This window comes from Spermophilus citellus (assembly GCF_964194105.1).
Source record: "Spermophilus citellus genome assembly, chromosome: 9".
NCBI classification, from domain to species: domain Eukaryota; kingdom Metazoa; phylum Chordata; class Mammalia; order Rodentia; family Sciuridae; genus Spermophilus; species Spermophilus citellus.
In genome coordinates this window covers 128,466,744-128,477,137 of record NC_138191.1, presented here as the reverse complement: position 1 = coordinate 128,477,137, position 10,394 = coordinate 128,466,744, and the positions used below count along the sequence as shown (strand labels likewise).

The following is a 10,394-nucleotide window of genomic DNA, read 5'->3' as shown; positions in this document are numbered from 1 at the left end:
GTCGTCCTTTTCCTGGCCAGGTCATCTCTGCCGAGGACTGGGGACAGCTCCAGGAGAGAGGCTGGGGGCTGGGGTGTAGCTCCGTGGGCGATCCCCTGCCTAGCCTGTGGGAGGCACTGGGTTCCACGCTTAGCACCACATAAAAACTAATAAAATAAATGCGTTCTGTCCATCTACGACTACAAAAAAAAAAATTTAAAGGGGGGAGGTTGGGATTGTGGCTCAGTGATAGAGCGCTCCCCTAGCACATGTGGGGCACTGGGTTCCATCCTCGGCACCACAATAAAAAATAATCATAATAATAAATAAAATAAAGGTATTGTGTTCATCTACAACTAAAAACTTTATTTTAAAAAGAATCATGGGGCTGGGGATGTGGCTCGAGCGGTAGTGCGCTCGCCTGGCATGTGTGTGGCCTGGGTTCGATCCTCAGCACCACATACCAACAAAGATGTTGTGTCCGCTGAGAACTAAAAAATAAATTAAAAAAAAAAAAAAAAAAAAAACCTCCCTCTCACTCTCTTTAAAAAAAAAAAAAGAAAGAAAGAAAGAAAACAGTCAGGAGGATTGAGTTCTAGGGCCTCACAGCACAGCAGGGCAACCATAGTTCACAGCAACGAATTGTCTAGTTTATGAACTGGATGAGAGACCCTCAAGGGTCCCAACCATGAGAGCTGATTAGGATGTTTAAATGCTCATTACCTGGATCATTCCACACAGTGTACATGTACTGAACTACCATATATAAGTATGTATGATTATTACCTGTTAATCAAAATGAAAAAATTCTAAAAGTCAGTCCAGGGACCCAGAGCCTTAGCTTAGCAGTTGAGTGCTCGCCTAGGGGGCGTATGGCAAATAAAGAAATATATGAGACAATTTTTTTTATTACTTTTAAATATTTTTTTAGGGCTGGGGATGTGGCTCAAGCGGTAGCGCGCTCGCCTGGCATGCGTGCGGCCCGGGTTCGATCCTCAGCACCACATACCAACAAAGATGTTGTGTCCGCCGAGAACTAAAAAAAAAAAAAAAAAATTAAAAAAATATATATATTTTTTAGCTGTAGTTGGACATAATACCTTTATTTCACTTATTAATTTTTATGTGATGCTGAGGATGGAACCCAGGGTCTTGAGTGTGCAAGGTGAGCGCTGTACCGCTGAGCCACAACCCCAGCCTGAGACGATTTTATTTTTTCAGTATAGGAGATCAAACCTGGGACCCATGCATGTGCAGCAAGCACTCAATGCTTAGCTACACCTTCAGCCCTAAATAAGATGATTTCTAACAGAGATAACAGCATGTGCTTAGCATGCACAGGGCCCTGGGTTCAATCCCGTTCACAAAAACTAAAAAGTAAAATTACATCTATGCTGAACCTGTGCAGATTCTTTCTTTGTTATTTCCTAACTAGTTTATCTACTACTTGTGTAGCTTTACATTGTGGTAGGTGTTGCAAATGATCTGGAGATGAATTAAAGGGCACAAGAGGATGTGCCTAGGCTACATGCAAACACTATGGCATTCTATATAAGAGACTAGAGCCCCTTGGCATCTGCAGGGTCCAATCCCCCATTGAATGTACATATTTCCTTCATGAGTAAAGAACTGTCAAGGAGCCTTTCACTCCTTTGGATGAGAAAGGAAGAACCTTTCTGTTTAAATTGTGGCCAGGTGCGGTGGCACACACCTGCAGTCCCAGTGGCTTGGGAGGCTGAGGCAGGAGGATCACAAGTTGAAAGCCAGCCTCAGCAACTTAGCGGGGGCCCTAAGCAATTCAGTGAGACCCTGTCTCTAGATATAAATAAATAAGTAAATAAAATGGGCTTGGGATATGGCTCAGTGGTTGAGTGCCCTGAGTTCAATTCCTGATCAAAAAAAAAAAAAAGAAAAGAAAAGATTGTTTTTAATTAAAAAAAAATGGTCGCATGGGGACCAGTGCCACTGACATCTCCTGGGAGCTTGTTAGAATAAGTTCAGGTTCCGCCTCAGACCTAGTGACTCAGCATTTGTATGTTAACAAGATCCCAGGTGATCTGTGTGTGCATTTTAGTTTGAGCCCACTGGTTTAGAATGGAAGATAAAAATATAGCTGTGTGCAGTAGCACAGGCCTATAATCCCAGCAGCTCAGGAGGCTGAGGCAGGAGGATCATGAGTTCAAGCCAGCCTAAGCAATTTAGCAAGGCCCTAAGCAACTCAGTGAAATCCTGTCTCTAAATAAAATATGAAAAAGGGCTGGAGATGTGGCTTACCAGCCCTGGGTTCAATCCCTGGTACAAAAAAAAAAAAGGGGGGGGGATATATATGTATTTATTTATTATAAAAGGTTTATGTACTTATTGTAAATAATTTAGGCAATACAAAAATGGTGGGAGTTATCATATGACCTTGTGATTCCACTTTCTTTTTTTTTCTGGTACTGTGGATTGAACCCAGTGGCACTCTACCCAAGCTACATCCTGAGCCCTTTTTACTTTTTTTTTTTTTTAAAGAGAGAGAGAGAGAGAGAGGGAGAGAGAGAATTTATTTATTTATTTTAGTTTTTTTTTTTTTTTCGGCGGACACAACATCTCTGTTTGTACAGGACACAACATCTCTGTTTGTACGTGGTGCTGAGGATCGAACCCGGGCCGCACACATGCCAGGAGAGCGCGCTACCGCTTGAGCCACATCCCCATTCCCAGCCCCCCCCTTTTTACTTTTTGAGACAGGGTCTCCCTAAATTGTTGGGGACTAGAAGGAAATTCTCCTTCAAAGATTAGCCTGACATCCCCCTGGGAGACATCCTGCCTGGGAGGCATCCTGCAGCTACCTATCTCCCTGGAACATCCTGCGGTTATCAGGATCATCAGACATCTTGCACCTGGCAGTTTTACCACCCACATCCAGCAATTGCTGATTAGAGAGCTTCCCCATCCCCAGCATATAAATACCCCTGTGTGAACAATAAAAGTTTGCAGCTTGATCAGAACTTTTGTCTTTCTGTCACCTTTCGTGTCTCTTGTCCCTTCCTTCCTCCCCATCTACGTTCGCTGCCCACGTTGATGTGTCCTGCCGGACGGGACACTAAATTGCTGAGGATGGACTCTAATTTATGATCCTCCTGCCTCAGCCTCCTGAGCTGCTGGGATTACATGCTGGGCCATGGCACTCCACTCCACATTTTATTTTCCTTTATCCTGCATATGAAAGGGGATGCATATGAAAGTGGGAAGGCCAAAGGTGGGAGACTGGTGGGCCTCTGGGCTGGGGAAGAGTGATGGGGCAGGAAGGGCCTAGGGTGATTTGATTAGCATCTCCCTGTTTTGCTGGGAGCTGCTTCATTAACAGTTCTTTTGGATGGGCTGGGCCTTGGGGACATTAGCATTTCAATCTCCCAGGTGTTGTTCTGGTTTCCTGGGCTCAGACCAGACTCCATTTTCTTTATTAGACTCCATATTAGACCGGATTTACCTAACTACACTAACTACCTTTCCTTAAGTCTGGCTTCAAATTTGGACTTGAACTTTTGGGCAATGCTGGAACTGTTAAGGCTATGGAGATTCTTGGAGATGGACCAAATGCATTTTGCATTGTGAGACTGGGGTGGAATGTTATGGTTTGGATCTTTAAATGTTAGGCAATCCAGGAATGTTCAGAGGTGAGATGATTATGAGAGCTGTAACCTCCTCAGTGGATTAATCCATTTGGTGGACTAATCATTTGAATGCACTACTGGGTGGAAACTCTAGGCAGGTGGGATATGCCCTTATACAATATCTTGCCCCTGATTTCTGGCACTTTCTCTCTGCTTTCTGGCTGCCGTGAGCTGAACAGCTTTTCTCCATCACACCCTTGCACTAGGCCTGGAGCATGGAGTTGGCCAAACATGGACTGAACCTGTTATGCTCGAATTCGGGACCCCCAAAAGACCACCAGAGACCAAGATCGATGTAAACAGCAAAGAGGTGTTTATTTCGAGCTAGCTCGGTCCTCCGCGCGCACACACAGCAACTGGTGATGCTGAGAGGCCCAAGCCCAGGGTTTGCAGCAGTTTTATACATTCTTGGAGAAGGCTGGGACCCCCACATACATCATAGCATCTCTTAGCAAATCATCACACACCACGGGAAAATCAAATAACAACTCTAAAAAACAGATTAGCACATTCACTGGCGGGAACAAGTTGGGTAGGGGTGATTGGTTAGTACAAGAGGGGGTTTCCTTTGAACTGATTGGTTTAAGCCAAGAGGGGTGTTTGTGCTGAACTACATGGTTTCCCAACACATTATCAACCACCATAAACTACTGGGAGGGTCATCTGGCATCCCAGGTATTTCCCTGTCTCATGCTGATTGGTGGCTGCTAGGGGGTTGCTAATGGATCCCCACCTAGCCTGACTGAGTCAGGGACACCTGGCACAGCAGATCTCTCCTGTTATTTGTAGATAAACAACTTAGCAGGGTGGGAATGTGCCTAGGAGTGCTCTGTGGGTCTTTCCAAGGACAAAGGTCATGTCCCTTCCTTGGACAGGCTTTGCTCTGAGGTAGAGGCTGGTTTTTCAAACCTATAAAACCATGACCCCCAAATAAAACTTTTTTTTCTCTAAGTTGTTCTGTAAGGATCCTGCGAATCGTTGGAGAAAGAGACCACAAGAGACCAGCTTCATGCAATGGGCAGGAGGGAGTTTATTGAAGAGGATCCTAATTCAGCGCGCTGAGGCTCAAGGCTCACTCAGGAAGGGAGAGCAGCCCAGAGCAGAGGTCGAGCAGAGCTTAAGTACACTTTTTGGGGAGGGCGGGGGGGGGGGGCTTTGCATACATCAGAACAAATCATCATGAGGCGCAGGAAAATTGAACAACAACTCTGAGACATGATTAGCACATTCATTGGCGGGAACAGGTCGGGCGGGGGTGATTGGTCACTCCTAAGCGGGGTACACATTTAAACTGATTGGTTCGGGCCCTGTGACAAACTGCACAGGGCCCTAGGCTAAATGGCCAGTAGGGCGTTGTCTTAACTATCTCAGGAATTTCAGGTTCTGGGTGTAGCAGAGGAACTTTGCGATGCCCGGGTCTTTTATGTGTTAATTTTGCAGTTTAGAATCAGCTTAGAAATTTTACCCTTACAGTTCTTGTCAGGTATTTTGATCACAGTGACAAAAACGTGACTAACACACCAGCCCCATACTAAACTTTTTAAAGCCAAGAAGGTCCAAGTGTGAGCCTTGCTTTGCCATCCTGAGGACTTTATTTAAGCTTCAATTTCCTCTTTTGTGTGTGTGTGTGATAGGGTTTCATGAAGTTTCCCAGGCTGGGCTCAAACTCATGCTCTTATGAATTCAGTCTCCCAAAGTGCTGGGATTACAGGCGTCTGCCACCACACTTGATTCAGTTTTCTCTTTAATGCAGTTGGGATAACCCAGTAGCTCAGGAGGCTGAGGCAGAAGGATACCAAGTTCAAAGCCAGCTTCAGCAACTTAGGGAGGCCCTAAGCAATTTAGCAAGAACTCATCTCAAAATAAAAAAATAAAAAAGTGAAGTCAGATTTAAAGTTAGGTAGTCAGTGTAGTTAGGTAAATTGGGTCTAATATCGAGTAAGATCTAAAATGGAGGCCATGTTGAGAATGAAATTCCGGGAAACACAGGACATTTCATGGAATGTTAATGAAGTCTGGGAAAAGTCCAAGGCCCAGAGCCCATCCCAAAGAAGTGTTAATGAACAGCCTCCAGCAAACTTGAAGATGCTGACTCAGAAGTCCTTCCTGCCCAGATTACTTCTTTGGCCCACCTGTGTCCCACCCCTCGGGCCTTCCCACTTACATTCCATCACTGAAAGAACTATAAAAAGGGGAGACAACCGCACTTCCACAGATTCCATCTCTTGGGTCCCCTTCTTCCTCTGGGAGAAGTCTTTTCTGCTGTCTGTTAATAAACTTCTAATTTTCCACTCTGACCTTGCCTAGGCGGGCTTCTCTGGTGTTAGTCTTCAACATTGGGGAAGCAAGGACTCTTCTCTGGTGTTATTCTTCAACTTTGGGGAAGTAAGGACTCGTCACCTGTCAACAGCTATGGACGTTGCTCAGTGGTTAAGCACCTGTGGATTCAATCCCTAGTACAAAAAAAAAAAAGTTGGGATAATGCTGCCTACATCAAAAAGCTCTCTTTTAGCTGGGAGTGTAGGTCAGTGGCAGAGTGTTGGCCAAGTGTACAGGAGTCCCTGGTTCCATCCCCAGCACAAACCAAAAAGCCCTAATGAGCTGAAGTATCCTAAATGACTTGTAAACTGCAAAGCTCCCACCAAATGTGAGTTCCATGGAAGTCTGTCCAGCCCTGGGTGCACTTTATCCCAAATGATCATTCTCAATAGCCTTTCCTAACAGAAAAGAAAAGAAGAAGGAAGAAGAAGGAGGAAGAAGGAGGAAGAAGGAGGAAGAAGGAGGAAGAAGAGGAAGAAGAGGAAGAAGAGGAAGAAGAAGAAGAAGGAGGAGGAGGAGGAGGAGGAGGAGGAGGAGGAGAAGGGGCATGTTTTAAGTTTTGTAGTTTGCTTACTTTAAATAACAATGGGTAGGAGCTGAATCATGGTGTGAATCACAGCCTGGACCCGAGCTCCTGGGACACATTCCCCACATTTTTAGCCAAAGCTTTGTTCCCTTCTCAGGGCCCTCCCTCTTCTGCTCTCCACCCTGCAGCCAAGGACTGACTCAGAGTTAAGGGGAAATAGCTTGAATTCCACAACAAAGCTATTGAGCATTTTCTTAGATTCCTACACTGAGCCAGAGTTCCTTTTTTTTTGGGGGGGGGGACCCAGAGATTGAACCCAGGCATGCTTAACTACTGAGCCACATCCCAGCTCTTTTTATTTTTTTATTTTGAGACAGGGTCTCACTAAGTTGCTGAGGCTGGCCTCCTGCTTCAGCCTCCTGAGCCACTGGGATTACAGGTGTGTGCCACCATGCCTGAGTGAGCCAGACTTCTTTGTGTGTGTGTGTGTGTGTGTGTGTGTTGTATAACCGTTTATTGCTTTGTCCCTCCCAGGGGAATGGAGGCCCCAGGAGGGCAGAAAAATCTTAGTTCAGAGGTCTATACTCGGCTTCCAGATGTCCAGGCAAAGGTTCCAAGGGCCACTCTGATGGCCTGTCCCACCCCTCCAAGCCCAGAGTTGGCTCTGGGGAGGGGTGAGCATGTAGCTGCGGGTTACAGAGGACTGCCCCTGTATGCATGACAGGGCAGGCCTCATCTGCAGTTTGCTTGGGTGTGCAGGTGGCTCAGCCAGATGCAGGGTCTCCTGGTTCCAGGACATGCCTGAGTCTTTGGCACCCCAGTGCTGGCGTCTGAGGCCAACAAAGGCACCCGTGGGTCTGGTGGAGTCCTGATCCGGTGGAGGGTGCCTGGTGCCTAACTTGGTCCTTCTCAAAGTACACAGGAGGGACTGGGTGGCTGAGCTTGCTGTTTTCTTTCTTTTTTTTTTTTTTCTTTTTCCAAAGAGAGAGTGAGAGAGGAGAGAGAGAGAGAGAGAGAGAATTTTTAATATTTATTTTTTAGTTCTCGGCGGACACAACATCTTTGTTGGTATGTGGTGCTGAGGATCGAACCCGGGCCGCACGCATGCCAGGCGAGCGCGCTACCGCTTGAGCCACATCCCCAGCCCTTTCCTAGGATTTGAGGTTGGAGTTCAAGAGCAACCCAGGGACGGCAGTGGATGTCATTGTCTCAGCCTTGGGGGTACCATAGTGTCCTGACCATGGAGGGTCTGGGGCTGGGATGGGCAGTGCTGCCTGGTCTGAGTCTGCCGTATCCCTCTATCTCTTGGTAAGAGCCAAAGGTGGGGGCATCAGGATAGGCAGCCCAGTTTTGGACTGGTAGTGGGGGTGCGGTTGGTGGGAGATGCCAGCTGCAGGGTTCCTGGTTGGGTCTCAGCGGGCCTGGGTGTCAGGGCGCAACAACCGTTCTCAGCAACAGCAGCAGCCAAGAGGGCAGCAACACTATGGTGGCAGCAGGGCGGGGACCCGCCTCACTGCTCTGGCCTGCTGGGGGCGCCAGGCCGCCGGCCTCATAAGGCTCCAGGCAGGCGGCGAAGGCCCTGACGTGCGCGATGTAGTTTTGCTCCTGCACCCCCTGCACCCCCTGCACCAGGTGCGCCTCCGGGCCGCGCGCGAACACCGCCACGTCCTCGCCTGCGTGCGTCTCCCCTGACAGGGGCACAGCCGCCTGCTGCTTGTAGATGGGGGCGCCGCTCTCAACCTCCGGGATGTCGGGTCGGTAGCCAAAATTCAGCACGTAGCCGGGGCCCTTGGCATACAGGATGGACGTGTAAGACTTGCCGTCCTGGGCCTTGTGCGGGGCCAGCCCGAAGATGGAGCTGCCCCGCAGCGTGTAGCCGCCAAAGGAGAAGACGTTGGAGTGGTCGGCGGCGACGAGGGTCAGGGTGTCCTGGTCGCTGGTGAGCTGGCTGGCCTTGTCGATGGCAGAGTCGAACATGATCGCCTCTGTCAGAGCCAGGTGAGCGGTTCCTTCATGGTGCCCGGGGTCGATGCGGCCCCCTTCCACGAAGAGGTAGAAGCCGCGGGGGTTCCTGCTCAGCAGACTCAGGGCCACCTCTGTCATCTCCATCAGGGAAGGCTCTTGCGCTGGCTCCCGGTTGATTTCATATTTTAAGTGTTCAGGTTCCAAGAGGCCCATGAGGTGGGTCACTGCTGGATGCTGGGACGCCTGAATGAGCTGCTCACGGTTCCACACATACCAAGCCCCATGGTGCTTTGCCAGCCATTCCTGTACCAGGTCGCGTCCATCCAGCCTGATTCCATTCTGGGTGGTGTCACCTGGGTACTCAGGGTCTGGGGTGCCCTTGGGAAACATGAACTTTCTGCCCCCCGCCAAGGATCACGTCAATGTCCATATTGAAGAGGAGCTGCATGGAGATGTCCTGGCAGCCCTCCAGCAGCACCGAGGCTACCATGTCAGCATCTGAGTTCCAGTCGCGGTTGACCGAGTGTGCATTTGTCCAGCTGGGGAGGCATGCTGCACTGTGGTGGTGGTCACCACTCCTACGGATTTCCCTGCTTGCTTGGCCCGGTACATCACAGACATGACCTCGTTGCCTTGTGTTGTTGTGCACTGGTCAAAGTGGTCGGCTGCACTCAAGTCAATGATCAAGAAGTTGCCCTTGACCCCACACAGGAAGGCTGTGGCTGTGCCAGCGCTGTCTGGCACCTGTCTGTCCACGTTGTATGTCTTGGACAGAGCCAAGACATATATGGGAAGTGGTCCATGGCCAGGGTTGTCTCGGGCCCCAGCTTGCCTTGCATCTATCCCTTTAGGATCCGGGTGGCTGTCACCGTGGGCACGCCCATCCCGTCCCCCAGGAAGATAATGAGGTTCTTGGCTGAGGTCTGAATGGGCTTCAGCTTCTTGGCGGCATCCAGGGCCTCAGTGGCTTTCTGGTTCCAGAAGGCTGGATTCTCCTCCTCCACTGGGATGACACCATGGGCCAGCTATAGCCTCAGGCTCAGCAGGAGCAGCAGCAGCACCCGGGCTCCCTGCATGTCTGCGGGTTGGTAGTTGGTGGCAGGCTGGAGCACCCAGGTACCAGCTGCAGAGCAGGCTGTCTGTGAGCCAGACTTCTTGAGGTAAGGAGAGCCCTGAACTGGAGAGGTTTTCAAGAGACCAAATCAGAAGTTGTCAGGGCCTATACTCCCAGCTACTCAGGAGGCTGAGGTGGGAGGACTGTGAGCCTGAGGACATATAGCCTGGGCAATGTAGTGAGACTCTGCCTCAAAATTAAAAAAAAAAAAAAAAAAAAAAGAGGGCTGGGATGTAGTTCAGTGGTAGAGCACCCTGGGCTCAATCTCCAGGGGGAAGAGGAGGAGGAAGTAAAGGAGGACCACTACTAGTAGTAATAATAGTTCTGACACATCTTGGACGTGTAAGTCAAGTAACTTCTTTAATGGGCCTAGGCTGTTCTTGGTTTCAGGGCAGCTGAAGCCAGAATTAGACAGGCAGACAGTGTAGATAGGTAAATCGAGTCAGTTCAGATCAAGGAGGCCAATTTTGAGAGAGTCCCAGAAGTTGGAGACTGTCCCCTGAAGGATTGAAATGTTTTTTGTTTTTTTTTTTAAAGAGAGAATTTTTAATATTTATTTTAGTTTTCGGCGGACACAACATCTTTGTTGGTATGTGGTGCTGAGGATCGAACCCGGGCCCCACGCATGCCAGGTGAGCGCGCTACCGCTTGAGCCACATCCCCAGCCCAAGGATTGAAATGTTGATTCCTTCAGAGCCCTTCCTCCACCCTTATCAAGACCTGCCTCCACTCCAACCTGTAGCTAAGGAAACCTGTGGCAGGAATTGTCCCTCCCTAAGGGGAGCTATAAGGTTGTTAATTAATGTGTCCTAGGTGGCTCCATCCTGCCTTT

At 49.0% G+C, this 10,394-nt stretch overlaps 1 pseudogene across 1 annotated transcript; it reads right to left on the bottom strand.

Annotated features, from left to right (window-relative positions):
* Positions 1-7,524: 7,524 nt before the first annotated feature.
* Positions 7,525-9,605, bottom strand: LOC308656187 (intestinal-type alkaline phosphatase-like; annotated as a pseudogene). The gene has a single exon. The product of its transcript is annotated as an intestinal-type alkaline phosphatase-like (transcript).
* Positions 9,606-10,394: the final 789 nt, after the last annotated feature.